Source organism: Microcebus murinus, chromosome 7 (assembly GCF_040939455.1).
Source record: "Microcebus murinus isolate Inina chromosome 7, M.murinus_Inina_mat1.0, whole genome shotgun sequence".
Lineage (NCBI taxonomy): Eukaryota > Metazoa > Chordata > Mammalia > Primates > Cheirogaleidae > Microcebus > Microcebus murinus.
In genome coordinates, this window is record NC_134110.1 from 99411500 (window position 1) to 99424890 (window position 13391).

The 13391-nt window shown below is 39.8% G+C and overlaps 1 pseudogene; it reads left to right on the forward strand.

Moving 5' to 3' along the window:
• The first annotated feature begins 11489 nt into the window (after nt 1-11489).
• Nucleotides 11490-11603, forward strand: LOC142872037 (uncharacterized; annotated as a pseudogene).
• The last annotated feature ends 1788 nt before the right edge of the window (nt 11604-13391 follow it).

Sequence of the window (13391 nt, forward strand, 5' to 3'; positions counted from 1 at the left end):
TGCGCGGGCTCTGGCACCTGCTGCCATGCGGTTCAAGCCTCTGTTTCCCTCCTCACTACAGACAGTCCCAACTCAACGGTGGTTTGACGGTGTGGCTTTACCGCGGTGCGAAAGCCACTCGCTCTGCGGAAAGTGGCAGGACGCTCACTGCGCCGGCGGCCGCGCAGCTCCCGCCAGCCGCGCCCCCAGCGTGACCAAGGATGCTGTGCAGTGGGCGATGGCGCAGACGGCTCTGCCCGGTGGTGGCTAATGCACGCGCTCTGAGCGCGCCTAAGCGAGGCCAGGCCAAGCTGTGACGCTTGGTAGCTTAGCTGCAGTAAATGCATTTTTGGTTTAACGATATTTTCAATTCAGGATGGGTTTCCCCGGATGTGGCCCCATTGTAAGTTGAGGAATATCTGTAGTGTGACCCAGACTTTCAAAAGAGGTATGTATACTGTCCCTGGAATTTTAACAGTCACAATATTTCCATATCCCTCAGTCAGTACCTACCATTCACCTATATTATGAGCCCAACTGATATTTAAAGGAGCCAGATATTTATTCCTGCTGCAGAACTTTATACTTAACAAATAATATTTATGAAAAATAAAACTAAATAAAGTGCTTCCCCATAATCACAGATCTTTCCCGACTGTCCTTTCCTGGCACCTGGTAATACAGGGAGCACAGAACAGGTTTTCAGTGGGTATCTATGGAGTGTGTGTTTTGAGGTACAACAGGCAGTTATTTTTCCAGTGTGGAGAATGAATCACAGAAAGAGCAATTTAGTTCATCAGTGAGGCTTGAGCAGGATAACGGGGTTTCTGATGAAGTGAGGATTTGGCCTTACAATTAAGGAACATGCTTGCTAACTGCTTCTCGGATTTCCGTTGGGCTGTACCTGTGGCAAGGAAGCTTTTCCTTCTCCCTGAAACAGGTGGCTGGTGGCGTGTCGTTGCAATGAACTCCTTGTTATGAAGCTTTGCCCATGAATCTGCTTTTGCTTTTTCCAGCATTTATTTTTCCTGTACTTCTCCTTTTTTTCCTCAAGTAAATGCTAATTTTATTTCCAATATTTCTTCACATGAAATTATAAGGGTGCCATAATTATTTATGAAGAATGTCAAAACAATATACTAAGAACATTGTAGGGTTTAAAGCTCTATAATATGTAATTCATTCATGGGCAATCCGAAGTAGTTTCTCTAGGATGATGTGTAAATAAAGAAGAAATGAAGACTCATGCTGTGAGTTTACTGTCTCTGCATATTTCCTATATACTCAAGCTAGTTCACATTCAACTCTTTGAACTATGACGTTGTCCTTCCACCTAGTAGCTCATTGTCCATATGGCTTTTAATAAGATGATATGAGAGAATGATGATCAAATGTGGAAATACTCTTTTTTCTCAAAGAATTTTTAACTAGGTCTATATGGGGAAACATAGCAATGCATTAAATTAATAACATTAATAGTTGAACCGGACATTTTTGATGGCCTTTCCTTCTCTTTCCATAAGTTCCCAGCTGTGTGCTTTGAGGAGGGCTGCCCTCATTCCCTGCTTAAAGGGTGAGCTGTGGCTTAGCCCAGTGTCTCTGTTCCACCCCTCTGAATTTGTCATGGTTGAACACTCATTGCAATCTGGGCCAATGAGACTAAGATGTTTACTGAGAATTCTGGAAAATAAGCTGCCTCTTTCTTCTTTGGAGTCTCTCAGAAGAGAGAGAATGTCTTTCTCTAGATCATGTGCTACATGTTTGAGATCTGAGCTGCTGCAGCCACTAGGCGGGAGTTGTCCCAGAGGTGATGATGACACACACAGGGAACCAACGCTGAGAGAACCTTGGAGAAAGAAAGCCCAGCTCAGCAACCTGGGAGCCTCCAGATTAAGCCTCTCTTGACTTAGATCTACTATTATTTAGTTACATTAATCAATATATTACCAGTTTTGCTTAAACCGGTTTGCATCATACTTTTTTTTTTTCTGGCAATCAAAGCCTGATAACAAAGGCAACTTTCCAAATATCCAAACAAGAGTCACATGTCTACTTCATATGGGTGGTAGTTGTCCTAAGGCCTTCTCTCCTTCTCTTTGGATTTTTCTATGCCAGTAGTGTCTTAACTCATTGTTAAAATTTTCAGAAATAATTTAGCCAAGATGCTCTGTGGAGTTCCTTACCTGCCTCTTAAAGGAGTTTGAGATTTATTCATTTAATTAGTATTTATTTATTTACTTATTTTTCTGGAATAGAGTCTTTCTCTGTTGCCCAGGTTAAAGTGTAGTGGCAGCATCATAGCTCACAGCAATCTCATATTCCTGAGCTCAAGCCAATCCTCTTGCCTCAGTCTCCTAAGTAGCCAGGACTACAGGTGTGTGCTATCACACCTGGTTAATTTTTTCTTTCTTTCTTTTAGAGATGAAGTCTCACTAATGCCCAGGCTGGTCTCAAACTCATGGCCTCAAGTGATTCTCCCAGCTTGGTCTCCCAATGAGCTAGGATTATAGATGTGATCCACCGTGCCCAGCCTCAATTAGTATTTATTGAGCACATGCTATGTGACAAACACCCTTTCTTTGAAAAGAGTTTATCGATTTTTATTATTTGATATCATACAATATTTATTTTAAAGAAACTGTTATATAATTAAATATCTGGACTACTGATTTACTCTAACCTCCTTGTCGTAACGATTACAAAATTGAGCCTAAAGGAGGTTAAGTGGTTTCTTCAAGGTCTCATGGTAAATTTTAGAATTGGAAAGAAATTCCTATCCAATGGCCTTTCATTACACTCCACTGACTCCTCACACCCATTGTCACTACATTTGGTAATAATTATGAGGTTATTTTTCCCAGGCTTTGATTATCCAACTCCATTTGGTCTATAAAAATTGAACTGAAAAGCTAACAAGAACTGATTAACTGACTTTCCTATGAAATTTCTAGCACTTCCTATTTTCAGACAGGCTAGAAATACCCTGTGAACAGCCTTTCTTATAAGATTTGGCATCTGCCTCTTGCTATGATCAGAAATAAAAAGTGTAGAGGTTGGAGAAAATTAACTAGAAAAATATACCTGAAAAGTCTTAGTTCTATGTACACACGGGAGCTTACAAATATTAATATCAGACCTAGGCCCTGATGTTGCCCAAGCTCTGCTGATTTTTCCTATAGACCAAATATTTGTCCTGATGTGTTTTCACAGCGATCATTTGCTTAATTCAAAATGCTATATGTTGTGATAACAATAATTTCAGAATTAAGATGAAAATCATTTTTTTTGCTTTTAACAATCACATTCAGAAATGAATATTGATTGATTATTTCCCATATCGGTGACCTTCCCCCCAATAGAAAACCATTGGGTCCTCTTGGAAGTTGATCTTTGTTTCTGTGTATGACAATATTAGTAATAATGCAAGTGACTTCTGATAGGATCCAAGTAGACAAATAATGACATAAAATGAGCCCTTCAGAAATATAATTTCCTTTTGTACTGCCATAGTTCAGACCGGAATGCATTTTAATTCCAATCCCAGGAGTATAGTCTAGTTACTTAGTATCAGTATCCATTATACTAAACCACTTTGTGATCCCCTATGTGTTTTGTTTCATAACAGTGCCTTTCATTAATTGCATGTAATATTAATTCTTGTTGATGTCATATTTGATTTTCATGTGTAAATAAGCCCTGCCTAATCTATTTGCTTTCCATTACTGATAAAGAATACTTTCCTTAAGTATTCTGCATTGTTTGTTTACCCTTCGTTTCACCTGGTCTTTGATTAGTGTGCTCATCTATGATGGATCAACATCAGACATGTATTTCAATCTTCAAATGCACTCAAAATATGTTGCTTTTATTGTGAGGGTGGTAACTTCCCTCTCTAATATTAGAAATTGTCCTTGGAGACTGTGGTTCCAGGCTTTTAGGGAGTCCAGTTTGCTTATATGAATGGAGTGTTGAGAAAATCAACTGAATGAATAACTAGAAAGATTTTATTTGAAAGGGAACAGAAAGCATAAACTGAAGAATAGGGTATCCTATTTTAACAAAGTAAAAGAGTCTTTCTCTTTCTGCTTCTGTATATATAAATAGATATATACACAATATATATGCATATATTTAATTATGAGGGGTTTTTTGGTAAATAAATAAATCTGAAAAGTTCACCTAAGTCAGGAAACAAATAGTAAGGAGATTTGAAACTTCATTAAGGTAAAAAAATGTCTGTAGAAAAATAAAAAAAAATTATACCAATAAATATTTATTAAATTTATCCTAATAAGTTTGATTCTATCTCCTTTGTCCATCATTACTCTATAGGAAAATTGTTACCCTGTTGTCTTTAACACTTCAGTGATAGGTAGGATACACCAAGGAACTGAGTTTTGTTCATTTGAGTCTTGTCCAACAATACACACCTGAATACATCTACTTTGGATATATTACAGTTGTTACTAATAAAACACACACAGAAAAACTGCTCAGAGTTTCCTAATAGTGAAATCAGGTCAGTAATCTGTTCCCTGGTGCAGGCAGCTTCAGCCAGCGCTCACAGTGTACTTTCAGTTAAGCTTAGTAATGTGGTGAAGTGGTTTTTTTTTTTATCCTTAAAATGCAAATTCATTTTACCCATTGGTTTTACCTGACTAATTTACTTATTTGGAAAGCACAAAGCACAACTAGAACCAAATCCTGTTTTAAGAGTTGACATGTCCTCCCATTGGCGGCCAACAGGGAGACATTCTTTCCTGATTCCCCAGGGGACTCTGATTAGCAGCCAGCCCAGGGTCCAGTGTTTCTGAGTGAAGATCATTGTGCTCTCTACCCATGATTTCAACACGATGGGACACATAACTATCCCCAAGAATGACATGGTGAGGATCCTTTGGTACAACCAGGCTTCCAAATTATCCTGCTTGTCAACAGTGACTTTTTCAGGGTTCAAATGCAACATAGAATGGGTCGAGAGTGAACTTAACTCCGGAACCTAGAGTTCCTCTCTGTTGATTCTAGACTCTATTGACCCTAGAACCAGAGCAATGGTGGCAAGTCCTGACCCTCCTTCCCTGCCCTGAGCTGATTCTCTTATTTCCCATGAAGTATCTCTTATATTAAAACCTATAACTTATAGAAAAAAGCTCTAGATGTCCCCATTTTCTTGATTTGGAGAAGTCATTTTACTTTATCAAGTTCTGAAGGCAAGAAATCTAATCCTATTTTCAGAACAAAGTGCGACTGACCTTAGTGCCCGGGACATTAATGACACCCACAGTTTGGCCATCTCCAGACCCTCTGTGAATGGAGCACATGCCGATTTCATTTACAACTTGCCTATTCAAAAACATACTGTGCTGAATACACAATATAAGATTTGCTCTGTAATTAACTCCAGGGATTTTTTAATTCTTGGGGAGGCTAAACTGGGTGGGCTGTTCACACAATATTCATTATGTGTGAACAGCATGCTTGAACCAAATTTGTTATTCGAATCTGCCTTCAGAGAGTTATTTCATGGGAGACCACATTTCTCTTTGGTCTTGTTCCTATGTGGAAGCAGACAATTACACCTAACCTTTGTAAATTTAGAAAATAGAAACTGCATTTGAGTAGGGTAATTATTTTGGCAGGCTTTTTACGCTATTTAACTTAATTATTCACATTAATCCTCTGTACATTTCTAATGTATTTTCACAATTCCTTAAGATTTTTCCAGCATGCCATTTTAGTGAATGTTTTACTAAATAATGTCTGTTTATTATCACCTTAAAAACTTTGTCAGCATTCAATTTAATGCAATTGAGTTTAAATTGTCCTGAGATTGTTCATGTAAATGATTACCACATCTTTTATCCTTCCTGACAAGTGGTTTATTATATATCCACAATTTATTGGTAACACACACTACAGCCTTTTGGAAGCAGCAGGAACATTAAGACGTTAAATACCTGTTATAACTCTGGCTAAGTGTCCAGTGTTTCTGTTTGTTTGTCTTGGAAAGGTTTTTGTTTTCTTCTTTTGAAAATACAGTATTTTATTCTAAAATTGCATATTTTAATTTTTAATTTTTATGTTGAGTCATATCTTTATCAGAATAATTAAAACCAATTTTAATCTACGTCTAACTTATGAAGAAGAAAAGTTGAACTGTAAAGCCACTGGGTTTTTCAATTACTTCCAGTTTTATTAGACAAACAAGAGGGAGTTTTCATTTCCTCTGCCTTCGACACCTTCCTATTTTCTGAGGCGTGCATGAATCACTTCAGTGTGCTATCATAGTCTTTCTTGAGGAACCTGGAAACTTAATTAGGAAGGAGCTCAGTGGCAGCTGGAGCAGGGGCCAGTTCTCGCTGAGACCTCACAGGGGCTCCGGCTGCCAGGGCAATTCAGGAGATGGGAGGGAAGGGGCGTGTCTCTGGACAGCTGGGCCATGGCTCATTCCACTCCCTTTGAGTGCATGGAGCCAACCTAGCGGAGGGGTGAGGGCGTGGGGTCCAGTGCTGTGGCGTGGAATTTGCTCACATCCGGACCAGAAACGTTACGTCACTGCAATTCAGACTGTCGTGGGCCCATTTTCACTAGCCACCTTTTTATACCTTGACTATTTAGATGCATGGTTTAGATTCCATCTATTTAGATTTATGGTTTTGAAAATTCTCTTATCTCTAGGTACTTACCTTCTTGTGCAATTATTAGTAACTGTGTATAGTTCAGTACTTACGCCTGCCACCTGAGTCTATTCCTGATCAGAGTTTTCTCTCATCATGTCCTAGAGTAATGGTCCCTAATGTCCAGAAGAGCCCTGCCTTGTGCCACCCCCTCATCTGGCAGAGGAGCACCCAGGAGCAGAGGGGCCACACTCTTGTCTGTGGCTCCATCCTGTCCGGCCCACCCTCCGCGTCTGTTCTCTAGTCTCGGGCTGGCTGCACCACACAGTGCTCACTCCCTTCCCTCTGCCTCATTTTGCTCAGTTTTGCGAGTTCATCTCTTTATTAAAACACATTGTGTTCTTTCCGTTTTTCCTTCTAGGCCTCTTCCAAATTCCAACTGTCCCCTTCTTAAAATTCAATCTTTCCCCACTCCTCTCCTATTTCCTCTCCCCTGTCTCAGGTGAATTTTGTTAGCCCTTTACATCCCCAAAGCCCTAAAGTTAAAAATGTTAGTGCTATATCTGCATCAAAGAAAAAGAAGACTCTAAGTTTTGATGTAAAAATAGAATAAAGAACCCGTGCCGTCAGTTCCTAATGCTCTTGGAAGTGGAAGATTGTCCACTCTATTCCACAGGGTGAAATAATATTGGAAAGAATTTTTCCAAATTTCTTTCTTTTAAAAAAAGAGTAAAAATTGTTCATCTGATTGTTGAAGATGGAAAAAGTCTCTTCGGGTTCTGCCTCCCTGTCACACTCAGTTCATCAGCCCTCCTCTAAGGGGGGCTCGCCAGCGAGAGGTCAGCCTCTCCACACACCCCCGTGGAAACAAGCAGGCCGAAGCTAGAGTTAGGACGGGTTTGGGAGCACAGAAGGCACACAGTAGAATACACATTACCCGATGCACCTGTGGTTTTTTTTTTAGATTGAAGCTGATACTGTGACCTACATTTATGTGAAACTTGTGTCTGGTTCCCAATTGATTTGGAACTCAGAGGGCTGGAAAAGGGATATCTGTAATTATGACCCACAAACCAGAACAATAGAGATTGGAAAAAGCAACCCCATTGATTTGTAACTTAAAAATCTCAGAATAAAATTCTATGTGTACCAACATTACAAAGAGCAGGTATCATACGTTCTTTATGAATTTGAACAGGACGGTACTGTCCAATGTGGTAGCCACCAAGCACACATGGCTACTGAGCATTTGATACGTGCATAGTATGAATAGAAAGGTACTGTCAGGTAACACACACACCAGATTATAAAAATGTAGTTAATAAAAAGTAAAATATCTCAAAATTTTTTATGTTGATTACATGCTATTAATACAATGGCAATATTTTGGATATATTGGCTTAAATAAAATATATTATCAAAATTTTATAAAAGAAGTGGGAGTGTCTCCATTGATATCTTTATAAAACCCTCCTAGACTTTTTTCCTAAACTGTTGAATTTATTGGTGTAAAGTTGTTTATGATATTTCCCTCTTGTCCATGTGCGTGTGTATTCACTTCTATGCAACTTATCACATGGGTAGTTATGTGTATCCACCACCGGTCAAGGGGCAGAACGTCCCGATCAGCACAGGACCCTTTTATGCTTACCTCCTCCATCCTTAATCCCTGGCAACACTAATCTCTTCTCCATTTCTTTTTGCCATTTGGAGAATGACAAACTGTACAGTATGGAACTTGTTGGGATTGGCTTTTTTACTCTCAGCAAAATTCTCTGGCAATTTACGCAAGTTGCTGCACATATCAATAGTTTGTCCCTTTTCATTGCTGAGTAGTATTCCACGGTATGGATGCACCACAGTTTGTTTGACTATTCACCCACTGAAAGACGTCTGCATTGTTCTTAGTTATCGGCAATAAAGCTGTTGTGAATATTCCTTTTTGTGTGAACATCAATTTTAATTTCTCCTAGATAAATGCCCAAGACTGCAACTGCTGGGCCTTGTGGTGATTCCATGCCTTATTATCTTTTTAATTCCAATAGAATTTAAAGTGATATCCTCTCTTTCACACTGATATTGGTAATTTTCTATTTTCTCTTTTTCTTGACCAATCTTACTTTCAGATTTATTGATTTTATTAATCTTTTCATTTCAAAAGACCAGTTTTTCCAATTTTTAAATACACTTAATTTTAGAATAATTTTAGATTTACAGAAAAATTACAAAGATGGTACTGAGTCCCTATGTACATCTCGCTCAGTTGCCCCATTGTTAACCTCTTACATTAGTTTGATACATTTGTTACAACTGAGAAATCTACATTGGTCCATTACTGTCAACTAAAAACTACAGGCTTTATTCATATTGCATTGGCTTATCCACTAATGTCTACTCCTGGAGCCCATCCAGGACACCCCATCACATTTACTGTCTCTTTAGGCTCTTCTTGGCTGTGCCAGTGTGTCAGAACTTTCCTTGGGGTTGAGGACTACTACACTTTTCAGGAGTACTAGTCAGGTGTTTAGGAGAGTGTCTCTCCATTTATGTTTCCCTTTTGTTTTCCTTATGTTTAGACTGGGGTTGTAGGTTTTGGGGAAAGAGACCACAGAAGTGAAGTGTCCTCAGGTATCTGCTCTTTGCAGCAGGCCACTAAGTGCATGCCACACTCAGCTTGGAGAGTGGCGGGAAGAATTAAGCTCCTTCTTGCAAGAGTGCTCATTTACTTTTTAATTCTCTTACTTTTCTCTCAACTATCAGAGCTGAATAAAAATAAAAGACTTCCTTATTCTATCCTATAGTATTTTTAAAAAATTGTCTGTGTTTGTATGGAAATGATGTGATTTCTGCTTTTCTATTGCAAATGTTCATTTTAGCTATGCCAGAGTTAAACAGGTTTTTATTGGCTGACTTGAGGATTGAATCATCATTTATTATTTTGTTCCTATGGGAAAATGCATTTTAAGACCTAAGTGACTCACTAACATACTTCAGAGATAAAATGCACTAGCCAGTCAGAGGTTATTATGAAGATAGAAAGAGAGTCAGCATTCCCTCTTTCTTTTGATTTCAAATCTAAACCTGTGTTCCCACTTTTGAGACACTTCATTTAGGACCCTAAACTATATCCTATCTCATTTTTCTTCACCTCATTCATATTGCTATGCCAATTTGCAAATTAAATTGAAATATTAGGGTAATTCAACCCTCTAAATTCCTCTACTGACCATTTTTGGTACTTGTATCTCTTAGCACTAAACTGCTTCTTTTTTAATTCATTGTTAAACTGTAAGTTTTTTAGTGTTGCTCTAAATTTTGAATTTTGGTTTAAAAGCCATCTTTGTTGATTTTTTTCTTTTCTTTTCTTTTCTTTTTTGCATTTCAGTAGTTGCTGTGCTTTTGGAACTTTAGCATTTCAAAAGCCACAGTTATAGTTGTAATGGTCCTCAGAAGAGCTGCAGAGTATTTGTCTAGGAAAACTTTTCCCAGAATATTTATCAAATGCCTGTTAATAAGCCAGACACTGTGTTTGGCTCTGAGCACAAAGTGCACATGGCAGGTTAGCAGACTATCATAAATCAGAAGGGTTTTATACAAGGTCCTCCTTAATTCTCCATCTGCTACCAGAATGGGTGTTCCAAAACATAAAACCAGGCCTGCAACTCTTTATTTTAAATGCTTCAAGAGTCTATAGTTTTTTGGAGGAAAATCTTACATTCCCTTAACTTATCCCACAAGAATTGTGATATTGAGCAGTCTTCCAAACTCTCAAAGTCTTGTTTTATCCTCTCTCTCTTTCTTTTTTTAAATAGAGGTAGTAGACCTGTCTGGGTTCTTACACAAATGTGTAATGAGACCTTAATAAGGCAATTGTGCTGAAAAAACATAGGGCATAACATAATTTTATTTCCTCTTGGTTGTAAACTTTTTATTTCATAATTTTACAAGACATTAAAAAGCTATATGTTATTCTGTTCATTTAAATGAAAACCTGAAGAATGGATAAAAGTTAGTTTCCAAAATGGGTCTTGAGTGAGGCAAGGGAGAGTGTGGTCCAGATGTCTGGAGAAGAGAGAAAATCTCCCCACATCTCGGATCTCAAAGTAAAGGTTGTCCTGGCACAGAGGAGGGGTTGCTGGCCACTAAACAAGAACAAATAGCTCCAACACGATGCATTGCTACCAACTCTCAGAATAGTCCCAGACGCTAGTTCAACACTAATATGAAATGACTGCATCCGAAGGTCTGTAAAAGTCTCAGAATTATGGCCAATACTATAAATGAAAAATCTAATATTGGGAAGATTTCTGGATGGACTTTAGAGAAAAGATTCTGGGGCATTTACCACCGGCTAACTTATTAGGGAAACTGTCTCAGTAGCATACAGTTACTTCAGAAATATAGGATTAGAGCTCCCGCCTGCACCCCCAGAGATGTTTTTTATTAGTGAACAAAAATATAACACAGAAGTTATGTTTTTAACTTTTAAAAATTCCATATATTTCTTCTCTAGACTTTGAGTGTAAGAAAATGGAAATAACATCCTAGGCGGGCCCCTACAAACCTTGTTTCCAATGCTCCAGACTCACCTAGTATGAATCTTCATGGCAAACGCCAGCATCAATGCATATTCCAAGGTGGTGTCCATGCTGGAGTCTACTTGGGTAAGCTGTAAGCCCAGTGGGACATGTGTTAGCTCTCTGTGGAATGGGGAGGCTTTCCTGTTCCCCCATTTTCCCCCCCAAAATGAGGTGGAATGTTGGATGGGAAATCAGAATTGTAAGGGCCCTACATAGTCAGGCAACAGAGTGAAACTTCCTTCTTGTGGCTTGGAGGTAGAAACTGGTGTCTGAGTGAGGGGAAGAGAACACCATGTGCTTGCTTCAGCAGCACATACACTAAAATGTTCTGTACATCTACTAATGTTGGAACAATACCAACTTTAGAAGATTAGCATGGCCACTGCACAAGGATGACATGCAAATTTGTGAAGTGTTCCACATTTAATTTTTAAAAAAGGAAGAAGACCTCACTCACAATAACGACAAAGGAGGATGAGAAGACTTGAAGAAAATGAAATAAGCCCCATGAATACTTAGAGAACAGCATTACAGCAAGAAAGAACAGCATTTGCAAAGGTCCTGGGGCAGTAGCCTTCCTGGTGTTTGACAACTAGCAGGGAGAACCATGTAGCTGGCATGGAGGAAGTAGGTGAAGAGCAGGTAATAGGATCAGAAGGAAACTGGCTGCCTGGGGGTCAGGTTACAAAAAGCTTTGCATGCCATATGAAAACTCTTCTTTTTATGTGGTGCAAAATGGGAAGATATTGGATAAGTATGAGCCATGGGTGGCTTCATGGGTATATGACCAATGCAGATATACAGAGCTTCATGTTCAGAAGAGCCTCAGGCTTCTAGAGTTGCCATCTTTTTATCATTTAATTTGTGTTTTGTAAGTGAAGTTCAATGGGATGATGGAGCATGTGCCAGGGGCTTAGAGCCTCAGTTCTCATGAGATCCTGCTGTCCTGCCTCCCTACAATGGGCTTTCAGATGGCCCTCGCCACCTTGTCTAGCCACTCCTCTGTGCTCCCATGCCTGACCCATTACGCTGTTGCCCACTATCCCAGTGGGGGCTTGGACACAGAAGCGGGGAGCATTAGGGTCAAACATGTGCCCCATGAAATTTTGGGGTGAGGCAAGCTGTGACCCTCCCCTCCTGGGCTGGCAGCCCCCAGTGCCTTCAGCCAGTGACTCATCAGGGGCTCCTTGGCCACCCAGAATCCAGATGCTGAGCAAGTCCCAGCATGAAGGCTGCCATCCCTTAGCGATTGCTTGTCCACTGTGAGTTGGGGCAGAGGCCCGTGAGAAGAGAGACTGACTTCGCTGCCCCCAGCTGAGGTCCTACATTTTATTTTGCTCACCTCACAAATTATGTGGCTAGCCCTGATGAGTATCAGTGAGTAGCTGAATAACATGATCTGGCTTGCTCTGACTGCCACGCTGATGTAGGAGAGAGAGAATGAAAACAGGAAGACCAACAGGGAGGCAAGGATCCTGGTGGGAGATAATTGTGAATCAAGTCGGAGTGGACAGGGACAATGTTACAAAATGGTCAAAAATATATTTTGAAGGGAGAACCAGAAGTATTTTCTGGCAGATTAGGTGTGGGGAGCCCTAAGGATGACCGCCTCCCTCCCATCATGTTTTGGCCTGAGAAACTAAGAGAACAGAGTTGTCATTAAATGAAACGAGAAAGGGGGAGCAGATGTTAGAGGGGAAGATAAGGAGTTCAGTTTTGGACATTTTAAGTTTGAGATGTCTGTCAGGTAGCCAAGTAGAGATGTTGAGAAAGCAGTCGGGTGTATGCTTGGGTGTGGGACAGGTGTCCAGACTGGGGAGACAAATGCCAGAGTTGCCAGCATACAGGTGAAATTTTAAACATGACATTTCATGAAATTATCAAGGGAGTGAGACTATACAGAAGGGTTCGAGGACTGAGCCTATAGGAGAAATGAGGAAGAATTAGCAAGGGACCCTCGATTAGCAAAGAATCAGGCTTTGAGACAGGGGAAAAGCCAGAGCATGTGATGTAGTAAAATCCAAGTGGAGAACAGGTTTCGCTGAGAAGGGAATGGCTACTGTGGCAAATGCTGCTGAGGGTTCAGGTAAGGTGAGAACTGAGATGTTTAGTAACATGGAGATACCACAAGCAACTTGGCAAGAACAGTTCCAGTGGAACCATTGTTGGTTCATTGGAGTGTGTTCAAGAGAGGATCAAGGAACAGGAATTAAAG